At 45.2% G+C, this 10,099-nt stretch overlaps 1 long non-coding RNA gene across 1 annotated transcript in view; it reads right to left on the bottom strand.

Annotated features, from left to right (window-relative positions):
* Nucleotides 1-6,015: 6,015 nt before the first annotated feature.
* Nucleotides 6,016-10,099, bottom strand: part of LOC140908330 (uncharacterized) — a 44,227-nt gene continuing 40,143 nt past the window's right edge. The window contains exon 4 of the long non-coding RNA XR_012157837.1: nt 6,016-6,164. This is a non-coding gene — a long non-coding RNA (uncharacterized lncRNA). The remainder of the gene's footprint in view (nt 6,165-10,099) is intronic.

Below are 10,099 nucleotides of genomic sequence, written 5' to 3'. Positions count from 1 at the left end.
TCACCTTGTGTTGTCGTTTACATCAGTGCAAAGTGGGTATGAGATGGTCACATTTCTCCTTTGCATTGCAGTCGTGTAAATATCCTGCACCTTGTGTGGTCAGTGGAGGAATAGGCCCCTTGTCCTTAGATGGAGGAGCACAGGGAAATACTGATAGAGGGCTTAACTTCTCATTTCCTTGCTTTTGTAATAGGTATAGTGTGAGTAACTAGACTGAACTGATACACAGTGTAATGTTTTTGTGTATGAACTTGCAACTGCCATTTGTAACACAGATGCACCATTTATAGACATAATATTAGATCATGGGCTGCTCCTGGATGCGCAGATTGTAACCGTGGCCAAGAACACTTTTACCCACCTGCGCCTGGTGCGAAAAGTAGGATCTTCTCTCTGAAGCAGGCCTTACCACGGTTATCCAGGTCCCTGTCACCTGGAGACACCGCAGGGTCCTCTGCCAGGGGATATGTACTGAGTCAAGCTGCAGCTAGCGCAGAATGTGGTTACCTGCTTACTATGTGAAGTTTCACACCAGGAGCACATCACACAAGTGAAACCTGGGAAATGGCCTCTCCCTCTGCCATGCTGTGCCATTGAGATCAGCAGAGGCAGTCAAGCTGAAGCCCCCTCAGTACAAACAGGAGCAAATTGCCAGAAGGATGTTCTGAGTGGCCCTTCATGTTGGAGTTGGTTCTACCTTCAGCTGGTCCAAGGTAACCCAAATGTGTTCACCGTCAGGGCATGCTGCAAGGCCTCTATGTATTCCCTGGCCATTGGGCAAGGGGCCGGCTGGCGGAAGTTGTTAACTAGGTCTCCTGTGATGGTGTATTGTTTATATTGTTGGATGCAGATGAGATGGGAGGCCACCCAGGGTGACACTGCTGTGGAAGTTAATTATGGAAGGGTGCCCAGAGCACGGCATGGGCACCTTTTTATGTGTTGTAAGCCTAAATAAATAAATTAAAAGTATTAAAATGGAAAAAATTGTGGCTGACAGCTGGAAATTCTCCTGGAGACGTGCGTGCTACAGCAGCTGTTATCAGAAGTGGAATGGGTTGCTGGAGCCAGAGCGTCCCTCCCTATTCCTTCCTCTTTTCCATGACTGTTGCAATGCTGGCACAGAACAATGGCTCCTCTCTTCAGCCATTGTAGTTGGATGCTGCTCAGAGGAGCCTGAGCTCTCCCTGCGTGTAGACCTGTGCAGGGCCAGCCGCAATCTAGCCCTTCCTGCAGGCCAGAACAAAAGTACCATACCCACCTCTGTTTGGTCGGAGCACCTCTTTCCCTTGCCTAGCAAGTGGTTAGCGGTTTCTCCTTTGATGCGTGCATTAGTGCTTTGTAAATAGTTTTGTTGACAGTAGTTATTTAGTGAAGTAGTTAGTAAGTTAAGGTCCTGGTGAGAACTTTGCCCCAGGCAGGGCATGCCCCAGTCTCCAGGTTTTAAGTCCAGTGTTGACTGTAACAGGCCTATGCCTGTGAGTGGCCCCCATAGCAGCTGGCTGAAGTGCTTGGGAGAATCACATGTAAAAGAGAAGTGTCGCATCTGTAAGAACTTTCATCCGAGAACACAAAAGGAACGTGACATCAGTTTGAGGCCCTCCTCATGGAGGCTGCTCGCTGCCCAGCCTTGGAGCCGTCCTGGCCGGACTTGACTCCCAGTACTTCGGCCTTGATGCGCAGTGCACCTCCGGCACCAGGTTATACCTGGCACCACTCCCCTTGTCTAGTGCCTAAGAAAAAATCGAAGAAGCGTGATCTGGCACCGAGCATGAAAGACCCAAGGGGCAACAGGTAAAAGACCCTGACTGGGCCACCCACATGCCACAGAACAACATGGCGGTGCCCCCCCAAGGGATCCACAATTGACTCCAGGAAGTGGTAGGGGTCCCAGACACTTGGCGGAGCCACCACCTTCGCAGGCCCTCCCAGCACCCAGAGAGCAAAGGCCTCTCCTAGCGCAGCTGGCACCGCATGTTGCAAAGACCCCAGTAAAAGCTCCCTATAAGGGCAAGCCAGCCGTAGCAACCTCCCAGAGAGTGAGCGAATGGCTCTGGTCCCTGGAGACAAGGCAGCACTCTCTGTTGCCACGCCCCAGATCCCCACGTCAACCCAGGTTGTCAGTTTGCCGCTTCAGATCACCTGCACCATGCTCCTGGTCTCCACCCTCTTGATGAGGTTGACCCAGAGGGAGATGCTGGTCACCATATGGCCAGCACCGGTTATCCTCCCGCCAACTGTCTCCTCAAAGTAGGTCGCCAACACCTAGACCGTGCGAACATTCCCCAAAGTGGTACTGATCCCCACGCACCCGGTACTGATGTGCATATTCAAGGCATCATTCTCCTACAGTGATGGTTAGCCGCCAGACTCAGGCATCGACAGCCCCACCGTGTTCACCGGAAGGGGATTTCTCTGGCCTGGGAAGCAAGTTCAGCCCCTCACGGAGGCAGCACCCATGCAACAGGGCACCTGAAGCGGCATCCACCTGTGCGATACCGTCCTGGCAGTAGGGCAAAATGGCCCTACTCGAGTGCCTGAGGCATGCCGTTTATGCTGATGCCTCCTTTCCACCAATCATTGGTCACCGCTTCAGAAAAGCAACAGATGGCACCGGCAGCAGGATTGGTGCGCAAAATGCAATTGGATGCTGGGGTTGAGGAACAAGTGCCCACCCCAAAACCTCCTTCCCCCATGGGGGATGAAGCCCCGGGTCCTTTCCCAGTGGTCCAGTCATCCTCATCTTCTCCAATTGAGGTTGTTGTGGGGTCCTCCCATGTTAGCCCACGGGATAATTTTAAGGAGCACAACGTCCTGTTCTGAAGGATGGCCACAAACTTAACCCTAGAGGTGGCGGTGATGGTGGAACAATCGGGTACCTTGTTTAATGTGCTCTGTGAATCAACCCCCGTATATGTCGTGCTCCCGGTGGCACAATGTGGTCCTAAAGATTGCCAAAGCCCTCTGGCAATCCCACCCACCTGCAAGAGGGCTGAAAACAAGTATTTTGTCCCAGCCAAGGGGTTTGAATACTTGTACACCCACCCTCCCTTGGGGTGGTTGGTTGTTTCAGCAGCCAACAAGGAAGACAGACAGAGGCAATCCAGTTCTACCCCCAAAAATAAAGAAGCCATGAGGCTGGATCTTTTTGAAAGGAAAATTTATTCCACGGCCAGCCTTCAATTCAGGGTTGCAAGCCACCAGGCTCTTTTGGGGAGATATAACTTTAACTTATGGGACTCCCTCAGTAAGTTCAAGAACTCCCTGCCCCGCAACTCGGCCCAAGAACTCAGGGCCCTTCTTGAGGAGGGTACTATAGCGGCATGATGCTCCCTCCAAATGGAGTGGGACGTAGCTGATTCGGCAGCCAGGGTGGTCACTTCAGCAGTGGTCATGAGGCGCAGTTCCTGGCTTCAGCCTGCGGGCCTATCACAGGAGATGCAGTCCTCAATCTAGGGCCTCATGTTTGATGGGGTTGGACTCTTTGCAGAGCAGATGGATGCGAGACTGCATGGGCGGAAGGACACTCAGGCCACCCTCCTCTTTCTGGGTCTGCATATGCCTCAGTTGGCGAGGAAGTAGTGCCAGCCACCCCCTACCGCCAAGGCCTTGGCACCCTCATAGAATCATAGAATATCAGGGTTGGAAGGGACCTCAGGATGACATCTAGTCCAACCCCTTTTCAAAGCAGGATCAATCCCCAATTTTTGCCCCAATCCCTAAATGGCCCCCTCAAGGATTGAACTCATAACCCTGGGTTTAGCAGGCCAATGCTCAAACCACTGAGCTATCCCTCCCCCTGGTCTTCAAGGAGAAGGGATAGGGACGCGAGTTTTAGTCATTGCTGCCCTTCCTCCTCCTGCTCACCTGCCCAACCCAGCCCAGCGAAACATCACGGGGGCCAGAAGCACTTGTTTTGAGGGTGTCCTTGAGAGCGACACCCCAGTCAACCCCCCTGGATACGCCCCATTCTTTCCTCAACCCAGCTTGAGAGGTGTCTTGTTTGAAGAATCTTGTCTCTTTATGAAAAGGAAGTAGGGGGTTGAGGGGTCTTTTGGAAAACCTTGCTCTTCAATTTGAGAATCTTATCTGCATAGTAAACAATATCCTAATGCATTGAGTCCTCATTAAAGAGAACCAGACTGAGACATTGTTGTGTGTCATTTCAGGCTAAGATGCATTTCAATATTTTCATGATATCGAGTCACTTGGCAGATTGGTATATACCAGTGGTGCAGAGTATAGAATAATTAGCCATTCAGGGTTGTTTCTCATAACTTAAAGGAGATCAAAGCTTTGCCATTTATAATAATGTGGGACAAAACGTCCTTAAAGATAGCAAGCTAGCTTTGCATTGGTAATAAATAATTTCAGCATTTCACAGTGCTTCAGATATAGGGGCAGATTATTTAGCTTCTTATCTGACAATAATGTAAACTGTAATCACAGCTGAAAACAATTATTCATTATACCAATCATGGAGCAAAACTAAAAGTATAAATATCATGCCATCTTTGTTCTATTATCATTTCATTTCTGTTTGTAAACAAAGTGTCTTCATATGCCAATCCATTTTTGTATATTTTTGACTGATTGCTGGCAAGGTAAATATTTCTAGAAATGGACATGCAACAAACAGACCATCAGGAGTTCTGAAACTTTTTTTTTTGTGGTGGTTTTAAAAGTAGGATGTTTGTGGTGAGTTCAGTCAACAGATCCTTGTCCTATGATTAAACTATGCGATCTTTGTTCTGTTCAGGGTCTATTCTACTGAGGGTGCAGATTTATTGATTTATATTAATGCAGAATACATAAAAGGGTTAACTTTCTTTCTTTTCTTTGAATGAGTCACTTATTTAGACAGTTAATTACATGAAATTGCACCTTAACATCATCCATTCCTAACTCTCTGGGTGACTTTTCTGAAACTTTTTTTTTAATATTCCCAATAGTTTCAGTGTTGCTTGTAAAATTCCAGCTGTTGCACGCAACCCATAACAGCACCCTAAGGAAGAAAAATTCATCTTACCAGGAAAACCAAAACAAAAAACAGTCCCATGACACACAAATGCATAAGGATGTTTGAGGTTATGCCGTGGCTTTTTCTATATCCTATAGAAACTTCTTTTTAAAGGCACACGTTAGGTAGCAGCACTTTGCTCAAAATAAATGTTCAAATAGCTGTTGTCAAATAGAATAGGAAAATTTTAGTCAGTAAAATGTTATCAGTGGAACAGAGATTGCTCTGCTTCTCATGCCTGGTATACATTGCTTTGTCCAACAAACTTGCCCCAGCAGGCTTTCAATTGTGGTCTCTCTAAAGACCCTCCCAGCTGCAAGAACTGATTGACGGACTCTGTAGGCAGATGCACTTGCCAGACTCCAATAAAGACAGGCCTTGGGAAAATATAAGGCAATTATTGATGGGCAACAATCCACTAATCAGACAATTTCAAAATTAATCCCATATTCCCTTACTGTATTAGCTCTCTTACTTGTTTGTATTTATACAGCAAATTCATGACTTCAGTGAATACTCTCCCCTCCAGCCCAATTATGTCTCTCTGAGGGTATTAAATTAAAAAAGAAGAAATATTGAAAGTGGCTTGCAATTAGTTTCTTTAAAGGGGTGTAGGCACTTTCAGGCTGTGATTCATAATGTAATGTATGATAATAAAAGTAAACAACATTTTTTCATAATCTTAGGAGGACAAGTATTCTTAATATGCCTTGTTATAAAATGGTCCATTTATAATGAGAAGGAAAAAGTGATTTGATTTTGGAGTTTAATTACATTTTCATAAAATTCTTCTCAAGTATCTGACAAGCCCACAGTCTCTCAAAATAACATAAATAATTTTTACTGCATTTCAATCTGTCTTTTCTTTCCACCATTTATTGTGATCACTTTATAAAAATAGAACCACATTCAGTTTGATAATAAACTGACTCTTAGAAAAGGACTGATCTGAAAAGATAAATTTTCCACATAAAATGCAATGTAAAGTAAACGTTGTATTGTGACAGTTTTATTGTAAATAAATGTACCTACAGTATTCTTGCTTTTTTACAGTTAATTTCATATTCCCAAAACGTAGGATTCTGTTTTCTTTTTTTCCTGCAAAATTGCTTCTGCAGATCTCTGATTGCAGACTTTCTTTCATTACCTAAATTGAGAAAAACCAAAGGTAGATACAATGTTAGCAAAATGACACTGCTCACTGTCTTTGGTACTATATTGAAGACTGGCACATGGTAGGAACATAAATAAAACCCTTTCATGGTCATACTACACACTTTTTTCATATAGTAGTGTAGTGTATATAGTGATTGTTATCATCATGTTTTGGGTAGCATTCAAAAGACCAGAGCATATCTAATCGGAGGTGAATCTGTAAATTCAATTTACACATGGATTGGAGAGCAGAGGCCGAAATACCAAAAATTGTAAGCGGTTTAGGGAAAGCATTTCAAGTTCCGGTTAAAGCACTAGCCTAGGACTTTGGAGACCCAGGTTCAAGCTCTTCTCTGCCAAAAACTTCCAGTGTGACCTCGGTCAAGTCACTTAGGGCCAGATTTTTAAAGGACATCAAAGATGTAGATAGGTGCCTCATGGGATTTTCAAAAGCATTTAGGTGCCTAACTCCCATAGTTTGGCACCTTGGCCCTTTGAAAGATCCCACTAGGTGTCTATCTGCATCTTTCGGTGCTTATATACTTATAAAAATCTGGCTCTTACCACCTCTTGTGTGGTGGTATCATCCCCATCTGTAAAACGTAAAAATCTCACGGGGTGTTATGAGAATAAATACATTAAAGACTGGTTTCAGAGTAACAGCCGTGTTAGTCTGTATTCGCAAAAAGAAAAGGAGGACTTGTGGCACCTTAGAGACTAACCAATTTATTAGAGCATAAGCTTTCGTGAGCTACAGCTCACTTCTTCAGTGAGCTGTAGCTCACGAAAGCTTATGCTCTAATAAATTGGTTAGTCTCTAAGGTGCCACAAGTCCTCCTTTTCTTTTTACATTAAAGACTGTGGATAATGTCTACACAGCAAAGAAAATCCTGTGGATAGCCCATGCCAGCTGACTTGGGCGCCCAGAACTCCGGCAGGGGTGCTGGAAAAATTTGTACAGTGAGGGTGCTGAGAGCCATTGAACCCAGTATATGATAGAAATCACTTCAATTCAGGGGGTGTCGCAGCACCCCTAGTTCCAGCACCTATGGCTGTGGGGCGGTTTCATTGCTGTGTCGACTTTCAGGCTTGGGCTTGAATCTGAGCTCTGGGACCGCCCCCCCCGGCCTTGCAGGGTCCTAGAACTTGGGCTGCAGCTTGGGCCCGGACTTCTATGCAGCAATGAAGCAGTGCCATCGAGCACCGTGAACCTGAGTCAGCTGTCATAGGCCAGCTGCAGATTTTTCTTTGCTGTATAGACATACCCTGTGAGGCACTCAGATACTGGGGAACATGTAAGCATCTAACAAAGATAGATCCTGATTTAAATACTGAAAGCACATTTCAAATTCATATAATTATGCATAGGTAGTAGATCTCTGAGTAAAATATGCATATAATTTACATTGTAAGGTAGAAGCACCTAAAGGCCAACCAGATTGGAGTCACATTGTGCTAGGCACAGGCGCCAACTTTCCAAAGTGCCAGCGGGTGCTTGACCCCTGGCACTGTCCCAGGCCCCGCCCCCACTCCACCCCTTCCCCCAAGACCGCACGCCTGCCCTGTCTCTTCCCACCCCTTCTCGCCCAGTTCCACCCCCTCCCCTGAGTGTGTTGAGTCCTCATTCCTTCCCCTCCCTCCCAGCTTCCTGGATGCCACGAAACAGCTGTTCATGGCGGGCAGGAGGCGCAGGGAGGGAGGGGGAGGTGCTGATGCACAGGGCCTGCCGGCAGGTGGGAAACACTGGGGGGGGGGATGGGAGGAGCCGATAGGAGGGCTGTTGGTGCTGAGCACCCACCATTTTTTCCCCATGGTGTTCCTGTCCCAGAGCACCCATGGAGTCGGTGCCTATGTTGCTAGATGCTGTACAAACACATTTAATTAATTTAAATGTACTTTTGCCATTTCCTAAATATTTTTATCAAGACATGTAGAGGAGGAAAGGATATTCTGTACCTACATGTTCCATAGAATCTCTATGGATAGTAATTCCATGCTCTAATAAGAATATAACAGTAGGGATCTATTATCAACCACCTGACCAGGACAGAGATAGTGACGATGCAATACTAAGGGAAATTAGAGAGGCTATCAAAATGAAGAACTCAATAATAGTGGGGGATTTCGCTTATCCCCATATTGCCTGGGTACATGTCACCTCAAGATGAAATGCAGAGACAAAATTTCTCGATACTTTAAATGACTGCTTCTTGGAGCAGCTGGTACAGGAACCCACAAGAGGAGAGGCAAATATCAATCTAGTCCTGCGTGGAGCCCAGGATTGGTCCAAGAAGTAATAAAACAGGACTGCTTGGAAATAGTGACCATAATATAATAACATTTAACATTCCTGTGGTGGGAAGAACACCTCAACAGCCCAACACTGTGGCATTTAATTTCAGAAAGGGGAACTATGCAAAAATGAGGAGGTTAGTTAAACAGAAATTAAAAGGTACAGTGACTAGAGTTTCGGAGTAACAGCCGTGTTAGTCTGTATTCGCAAAAAGAAAAGGAGTACTTGTGGCACCTTAGAGACTAACCAATTTATTTGAGCATAAGCTTTTGTGAGCTACAGCTCACTTCATCGGATGCATACTGTGGAAAATACAGAAGATGTTTGTTTTTATATATACAAATCATGAAAAAATGGGTGTTTATCACTACAAAAGGTTTTATCTCCCCCACCCCACTCTCCTGCTGGTAATAGCTTATGTAAAGTGATCACTCTCCTTACAATGTGTATGATAATCAAGGTGGGCCATTTCCAGCACAAATCCAGGTTTTCTCATTGTAAGGAGAGTGATCACTTTAGATAAGCTATTACCAACAGGAGAGTGGGTTTGTTGGGGGAGGGGAGGTGGGAGAGAGGTCACTAGATCATTACCTGTTAGGTTCACTCCCTGTGGGGCACCTGGCATTGGCCACTGTCGGTAGACAGGATACTGGGCTGGATGGACCTTTGATCTGACTCAGTATGGCCATTCTTATGTTCTTATGTTCACTTGGATGAAAACCCTAATGTCTTTATTCCTCAAATGGTGTTGATTGTAGGTGGATAATCTAGGGAAAATTGACTATGACTACATATATTAAAGGCTGCAAGTGACTTTCTGGGACCTCTGTGACTTCTGCAGCCTGCCAGTGTGCCTGACCCCAGGGCCGCCAGTCACACTAGCCCCCACACCCCCAGCAGTAGTCATCCCCACCAGTGGCAACTGCGGTGGTCCTGGGCCACTCCCCTCTGGCAGTGGCAGTCCCGGACCATCTCCCCTCCCAGCACCAGCAGGTGCCCCCAGAGCCCGCTGGAACACCCAGGGGTATATAGTACAAATCATGGACAGGTCACTGGGCCATGAATTTTTGTTTATTGCCCGTGACCTATCCATGACTTTTACTAAAAATACCCAAGACTAAATCTCAGCCTTACATATAATACAATCCTGCATATCTGAAGGGTTTCAGGGATGTCCAAAATATTGTGATAATTGGTGAGGGAAATAACCACGGTTTGACTAAATGTGTTTGTAATAATAATATTTAATTTATTTTGCCCCTTCATAAAAATCACAAGATAACAACAACTATTTCTAAACTAAATAACAACTAAACAACTAAATAACTTGTAACAATATAATTTTCAAATTAAAAAAGTGGTAAATGATTCCATAAGGGTATGTACACACAATAGATATTAATAATAATCTCATAATGTGTATGTGCATATATATATATGTTATATGTTCCTTTTTTATTTTGAACAAAACAGAATCTGCATGAACAATATACTGTAACAGGACAGGACAGGTGGCTACAGGAGAGTGATAGGAGGTAGATACATTAGCCCTAGATTAAGCAGGTCCCTTTTCCCTGAGTAAGATAATGGGCTGTTCCAGAACAATCAGGAAGTTGTTGGAACCAATTATGGCA

The sequence above is a fragment of the Lepidochelys kempii genome, chromosome 3, assembly GCF_965140265.1.
Source record: "Lepidochelys kempii isolate rLepKem1 chromosome 3, rLepKem1.hap2, whole genome shotgun sequence".
Lineage (NCBI taxonomy): Eukaryota > Metazoa > Chordata > Testudines > Cheloniidae > Lepidochelys > Lepidochelys kempii.
Note: the sequence above shows the minus strand (reverse complement) of the source record. Positions and strands in the feature narration are given on the sequence as shown.